The following is a 7295-nucleotide window of genomic DNA, read 5'->3' as shown; positions in this document are numbered from 1 at the left end:
TGACAGATTGCAGGGCCACGTTGAGGGGCCCTACCCCACCACCCATGGCTGCTTCTGGACTTGTTTTAGGTTTGGATCTCGCGCACGGACAGAATGGGCACGAAAATGTGAAAAAAAACTGTAATGCATTTGTTTGGCTCCAGGGTGGCTCGCACACTGTGGCACTATGCCGGAATTTTGAGTTTTTCCGGCCTGGAAAGCCTGTCAGTGAGGCGCAAGAACTTTTAAATCATATCCAGAGGGCCAGCATAGTGGCAGGAGTGTGTGGGGAAATTTGCACTCAAATACATTGAGAGACACCAAAGTTACGGTCAATTGAATACCATATGAAATTTATGGGTTGGCTGCTACCTTAATTAAAGGACTGTGTCAATATGGGCACGCTTAGGATCCTATGGGCCAGGGCGTCACAGCAGTGATGGCTATGTAGAGGTTGTATGCGGATAGGTGACACGTGTATGTCGCGTACTAGTGGATGGTATGTTGTAGGGATGGTGGGGAGGGGGGGGGGCGGGGAGAGAGTAGGCTATGACACGCATTTATTTTTATTTTTATTTTTTTATGAAAGTGCACATATGCCTACATAGATCATAGAATGGAAGATAAAAACAACAACAACATCAAGAGAACATAGACTACAAAGGGCGTGGAGGTGCTATTGAGCTGTGCCGGTGAGGTAAAGTGCGCTCCCCCGACCAATGGTCTCGGGATCTAGGCGCACATCACGCACCATGGGGGAAAGCGAGAGAAGAAAGACTAGCATAGCAGGGTGTATATGTGCATGTGCATGCGTAAGATGAACTTGAATGCACTGCACCGTTGATACTGCGATTGTCGAATTCCTTTTTGTTCTGTTGTGCAAACTGTGATGTTTTGCCCCTGCTCAGTTTACAAATGTCCCGGAGGCAGAAAGCTCTTCTACATCGCTAGCAACGTTGGTAGCAATTTTACAGAAGCCTCCCACGCTTGCCAGAAGAGGGCTTACCAGTTGCCTGCTGGCATAATGATAGACTGCATGAGACGCTTTGAAGAATCGCTGGGGTTTTCCATCTCAAAGGGAGAGGGAACTTCTTGGACTGGAGCATTTGATACTCCTGACACAGCGTACGCCACAAGTGGGTATACTTACTTCTTGTATGTGAAACAACGCAGGATCATCTGTACTCCATACTGAGTGTAAGTCTAGCTGTGAGTCATCATTTTATTACTTGTGCTGGTTTAGTCCTTTAAAGGGGAAGTTAAGGCAATCAAGATTTCACCAGTTGTATTCTTCGGGGTGCTGAGTCGAATGGTCTTGGTCCGAGAAAGCTGAGACGCTCCCTTCCTACTTATATCCCAATCAAACTCGCGCACTTCCACCGAAACTGGGTGACTGCGCCCGACTAGTTGGGGATTTGTATGCAAAATGTCACTAAAAGCGCCATTTCGTTCTTATAAAAGCAAGGATGACCGCAATTGGCCCATATGTTGTACTCTATTGGACGCTGAGTCGACTGGTTTTGGTCCGAAAAGGCTGCGATGCAGAGTTTCTCCTTTATTCCCAATCGAACATGGTTGAACAAGCGGTCACGTGCTCCTGGGTGCCCAAATCACCTGGTCACCAAGCCAGCAGGCGACAACTTTCACACCAAGGTTCAACTCGAGTTCAACTTGAGTGACAGGACTTCACCCAAAAAAGGTCAAACAGGCTAGTAAGTTGTACCCTGCAGGCACGGTGACCAGGTGACTGGTGTACGCAGGAGCACGTGACCGCTTATTCAACCATGTTCGATTGGGAATAAAGGAGGAAAGCTGCATCGCAGCCTTTTCGGACCAAAACCAATCGACTCAGCGTCCAAAAGACTACAACATATGGGCCAATCGCGGTCATCCGTGCTTTTATAAGAACGAAATGGAACTTTTAGTGACATTTTGTATACAAATCCCCATCTAGTAGGGCGCAGTCACCCAGTTTCAGTGGAAGTGCGCGAGTTCGATTGGGATTAAAGTAGGAAGGGACGACTCAGCTTTCTCGGATCACGACCATTCGACTCAGCACCTCGAAGACTACAACTGTTGAAATTTTGATTTTTGCCTTAACTTCCCCTACACACGTCTACACACTGTGATCAAGGTGCTTGACTAGCACCAGTAAAACCTGTAAAGATGACCTCTCAAATACAGCGACCGCCTGTCCTAGAAGACCACTGACTCCAGCACCAAGGCATGCTATTTCCAGTCGAATTACCCTGGATAAGGAGACCGCCTGGTAACAGAGATCAGGTTTTGAAGGTCCCTTGAGCGGTCGTCTTGGACAGGTTTCACTCTACCGGTAACTACAGTCAACTTTGCGTATAGCGACACTCGGCGGGGCATCAGAAAAGTGTCCTGTTTCGCGAAGTCCCATTATTATGTATTGCCGTTAGATGGGACTTTGCTCTGCGCCTGGAAATTCTGTCGTTATTCGCAAATTGTCGTTATATCCGCAGTCGTTATTAGCGAAGTTGACTGCATGACTACAACAGTCTGGTGTGTGCAGCTCCAAAGCTGTGCCCACTGCGCATCAAAAGTCCGAGACTTATAGTTATAGGCAGTATTGCTTTTCTCCGAGGGCATACCGAATAGTCACAGGTTGTACAGGAGTACTTTTATCACAAGCAGCGAGTACATATCTTGCTGCTAATAACATGCAGAGCGCAGATAGGCCAGTGCGGTCTGACAGCATAGATGAAAACTTTGACGCGCTACTCAATGGAGTTTGCACTTTTAGGGTTGTGGGCACACACACACACACACACACACACACACATACACATGCACACACACACATGCACGCACACACGCACACACACACACACACATGCACACATGTACACACACATGCACGCACACATGCACACACACACACACACACACACACACACACACACACACACACACACACACACACACACACACACACACACACACATGCATACACACACGTACTCATGGCAGCATTGATACATAACACTTTGCGTTGGGTGACAAGCTGGCTCTACATCTACAGCTGTAGCAGTGGCCTGTTCTCTGATAGTTAAACATCACATTCTGTGATCTACAGCCCATGTACATGTGTACAATCATGTACTGTAGCCGACATTGAAAACCGTTGAGAAGTCAAATGGCCACGGGGCGCTGGCCTTGCAGCCACGAGCGCCGAGCACTGCTGCTCCATGTTTGCAGTTTGTCCGTAAACTACAGTGCACATACGCACTAAAAGCAGTAAGGGCTCCGGTCCACAGCAATCTTATGGGATTTTAATGTCCACAGCAGTACACGTACATGCTCTACCTACTGGTAAAAATAAAATTAAAAAAGTAAATTATCGTGTCCGTTCCGGAAGGGAACTCACGACGGCCGCTAACACCCGGTAAACCCTAGCGGCAGATACCTACTGGTACAGTCATACTACTTCTTAGCCAGAGTTTACAGCGGAGATTCATTCATTTCCTTTTAATCATTTTATAGAAAAGAAAAAGGACCAAGCAACTACAAGTTTCACTATAATGTGCACTAACACCAGCAGTTACTTGACACTCAGCTCACGCGATAACATTGCACACACTGATGGTGTTAGTGGGACATTATAGCGTAACTTGTAGTTCCTCGGTCCTTTTTTTCCTTTTCTATAAATTTATCCTTGCCTCTCCATCCGAGTCCATCCAATCATTTATTCATTTATATTTAAAATTATACGTTGAAGAAGGACACAAATCTCAGGAACCTGAACTGTGTCCTTCTAAATTTTACAGCACGTTGTTTATACTCCAAAGAAATTGATCAAATTTTATTTGAAGGATTCTCCAAAGATGACTAGATACACATATGGGGAGTTGCCTGGAAAAGTGGAGAGAGAAATTTGATTGAAAAGCCGGGGAAACTAAAAGTGAAAAATGAATAGAATTTAGCAGAAATACTGCTCAAGGCCAACTACCGGTGAACGTAGCTGGTGAAAATATAAACAGGATCAATAGCCGGACATCATTCAGTTGACGCACCCCGTGGACTTTCCCAGCAGACCCCAGTACGAGGTCATTTGCTATTTTTGGACACTCAAATTAAATAGCACCCCATTATGTTGGTTTGTAAGATAAAATAAAAATTTCTTTCTTGCTTTTCTACTGGCACACTTATGCTTTACCACCACCACACACACTTGAAGGTATAGAGTTGAAGCATGTGGCCACAACTTGACCTGATCGAAGGTGTCTTTTTCTACCGAACACCTCTACCGAAGGCAGAAGTTTCTACCCAAACATGTACATGTAGATGAACAGCGAACGCCCCCTTAGGCAACCATGTGTTGTCTATTTTCCGTCTTGTTTCGGTGGTTTATGATGCAATAGTCCTGGCACGAGTAATATTCAATGCGTGACATTTGTACTGGGGTGAAATTGCACGAAGTGTGTTTCGTTGCACTAATTTGCTCAGGATCAAATGTCAATTTGTTCACCATACCATAGCTCCAGAGCACGTCTGATGATACATGCACGACGGGCATTGCATCATAAACTACTTCCCCCGTTAACAAAAACTTCGTGATGGATTTGATGGATATGAAAACGATTAGAACAGGTCAAGAACAGTTTGTAGCGACTGCAAATTACTGGACGAAGGTAGTTCAGACCATGTACAGCGTTTTTACAAGAGAAACTGTTGGCAGAATGAGCAAAGAGTTCAGTTTGTGTCGCTTTCGCTCGACTTATTTTGACCCTGCGTCGCTGTCGTCATCTGCTGCACGCGAGTCGTCATCTCTCTCAAGTCAATGTTCAGCTAGTTTCAGCCTTTCCTCGGCTTCTTTGATCACACTCCGCTGAACTTTGGTGATGTTGCCGTCGTTCAAGTTGGCTTTCAGGGAATTACTCGTTTCCACCAGAGAGTCTTAAAAAATATTTTGCGACTCCTGGTTTCATCTCCACTATCCAGAGCTCCGCGAAATGCGGGAGTAAAGGCACAGCCAAACTGATTCCAATGGATACTCCTACCAACACTGAACGGCAGCGGTAGCAAGTCCAGTCGACTTTCCTTAGCCACGAGACTCGCGTCGGACAGCAGACTTCCGAAAGAATGCATGGTCATCAGCATTCGAATCCGGGGCTTTGTGCAGGGTGAACAAGAACTTGAATTCAGAATTATTTCATTGCGCTGTGCGATCGGAGCAGCTTCTTGTTCACTCGCTCATTGTGTAGGCTCGTTGTTCCGTTCCATCCCCCTGTTAACAATTTCAATCGTAGTAGAGAGACCAAGCGTGCAGCGCATCATCCCCTCGGAGAAGTGTTATAAGTATCAGTTTCGCTCGCCATGGCTGTCATCACCTATGTTGCCACAGCGCGACCATCGATTCCGCTCGGCTTGTCGTGAAAAGTCGCTTTCCTTGCATCGTACCTCTTTCATGGCATGCCAGGGAAGGCCGAGAAGATGATCGCGACTCATTTTGCGGCAGTTTGTGCGCAAACCAGTCCCTCAAAAATCCATCACGAAGTTGTTGTGAAAGGAGTAGTAGTAGTGGTAGTTTTTATTATTTTACTAGGGGAGTCCCAACAGGCTACTGCCTTTTTACTGGGAACCCTAGGTGAAGTTTAACCATATTAATGAACAGAGCAAGAGTGTGGGCCTGTCGACAGTCAGCTGAGAGAGTTCCACCTGCCTGCCGCCAGAAAAGATATAGAGCGCATGCCATACTGCGTATAAACGAGTGGGAGAACTAAGGCTCTTTGTGCCTTACCCCGGGTGCATGCCTGGTGACCAGGTGCAGTTGCCCGAAGCTGGTACAAAGACTGAAGAAGAGGACTAGCAAGATGCTGGGCCAAGCAGCGGTACACAAAAACATAGAGCTTGAGGCTAATACGCTGTTCCAAAGAATAGAGGTGATATAAGCGAAGAACTAGTTCAGTGGGCGTTGTACGATCGAGTCCAAACACTCTCTTCATTGCTATGTGACTAACGGTCACAATCCTATTGTACAGAGTTGTGCTTAAACAATGTAGGTAAGCATTACTGGCATAGTCTAGGGTAGGCTGAATGAGGAGGAAGTACGGTCAACTATGTTTTAAGTTCAACTCCACCCCATGGCATATGCAACCCCAGAGATGAGGACCATACCCGGGCCAGCCATGGCAAATTGCAAGAAAATCCGGGCAGGGCAGCACCCGGCCATAGCGTTGCACACTACACACATACATGATGTACAATGTACATGTACGATTTTACTCTTCTTGTATTGAAACAACGATGTCTGGAGTCACGCGTATCTGTTCGTCGCTCCAAATCCCACTTTATCCGTTGTCTGTGCAGATCCCCGCGGGGCGGCATTCAGGCAGGCAGGTGAAGAATTTCACTGGCCCAAGCGTGAACAAGGCAGGCGATGGTCGTCCGATCTCTTTCCCGTCACCACGCTCCTTCAAGCACACCACACAGCCCTGTCCCACCCCTCATCCTTAACCCTTTTACCACTGCACAGTTGCCCTTTTTTGATAAACAAGCCTTTTTTAAGTTTTATTCAGGGTGCGCCGACTCCTCTGCTGCCAATTCATTTTCCAGTGTCACCATACCTGTACATGTATGTTGTTGATAGAGAAGTTCCCTAGAAGCCAGAAGTAGAAAACACCTCACTGCTCATGCTGGCCGTTGATTGTACATTTCGTGATATGTTCCGACTAGCCATTGCAATCAATCCTGGCTTTTTTCCTGATCACGTTGAGAATAACAGTCTTCAATATCTACATAATTATATGCGTGGGTACTACCAAGAGTTCTTAAGGTGACTCGCGCCTATTTCTAAACTCGTCTTTTGCGCAGGTTCTCGCGCATCCTACGTTCGAGAAAAGACATGCAGAGTTGGCGTAGCGAGCTTGTAGCGCACTCCAGTTTCGAAGGGTCCAGCTCGAGCAGATGGCCTGAGTACGAAACTCTCGTACTCGAGTCTAGAGTGTGAGCTTTTTTCTTCTTTTTTTTCACTCCTTCACTTGGCTACTTTTTTGAGGTGCATTTTTTACTTGTGGAAATTGTCACCTGTCAGAGAAGTGTTGGGATGTCCCTTCCAGCAGGCACTGCCCATGCCCATGGTCGGCTTCGGAAAAAGAGTAGAATAAAAGCGTTGGAGTCTATGTGGATGTCTTGGAAGGAATGGGGGACGGCACAGACGGGTACGTGAATGTGTAAAACCTGAGTATTTTGTATTTTTGTTGAATTGGTTCAAGTGACTTGGCGAGTCCCTTCCACAGTAGAACGCCATCCTTCGCAAAATTTGTCTGACTATTTTGTCAAGAATGGCC

General features: G+C 46.5%; 1 long non-coding RNA gene across 1 annotated transcript in view; it reads left to right on the top strand.

Annotated features, from left to right (window-relative positions):
* LOC135812449 (uncharacterized) overlaps positions 1-6994 on the top strand; it is a 9062-nt gene extending 2068 nt beyond the window's left edge. The window contains exons 2-3 of the long non-coding RNA XR_010552803.1: positions 888-1176; positions 6316-6994. This is a non-coding gene — a long non-coding RNA (uncharacterized LOC135812449). The remainder of the gene's footprint in view (positions 1-887; positions 1177-6315) is intronic.
* The last annotated feature ends 301 nt before the right edge of the window (positions 6995-7295 follow it).

This window comes from Sycon ciliatum, chromosome 3 (genome assembly GCF_964019385.1).
Source record: "Sycon ciliatum chromosome 3, ocSycCili1.1, whole genome shotgun sequence".
Classification (NCBI taxonomy): Eukaryota; Metazoa; Porifera; class Calcarea; order Leucosolenida; family Sycettidae; genus Sycon; species Sycon ciliatum.
This window is presented reverse-complemented; position numbering and strand designations above follow the sequence as displayed.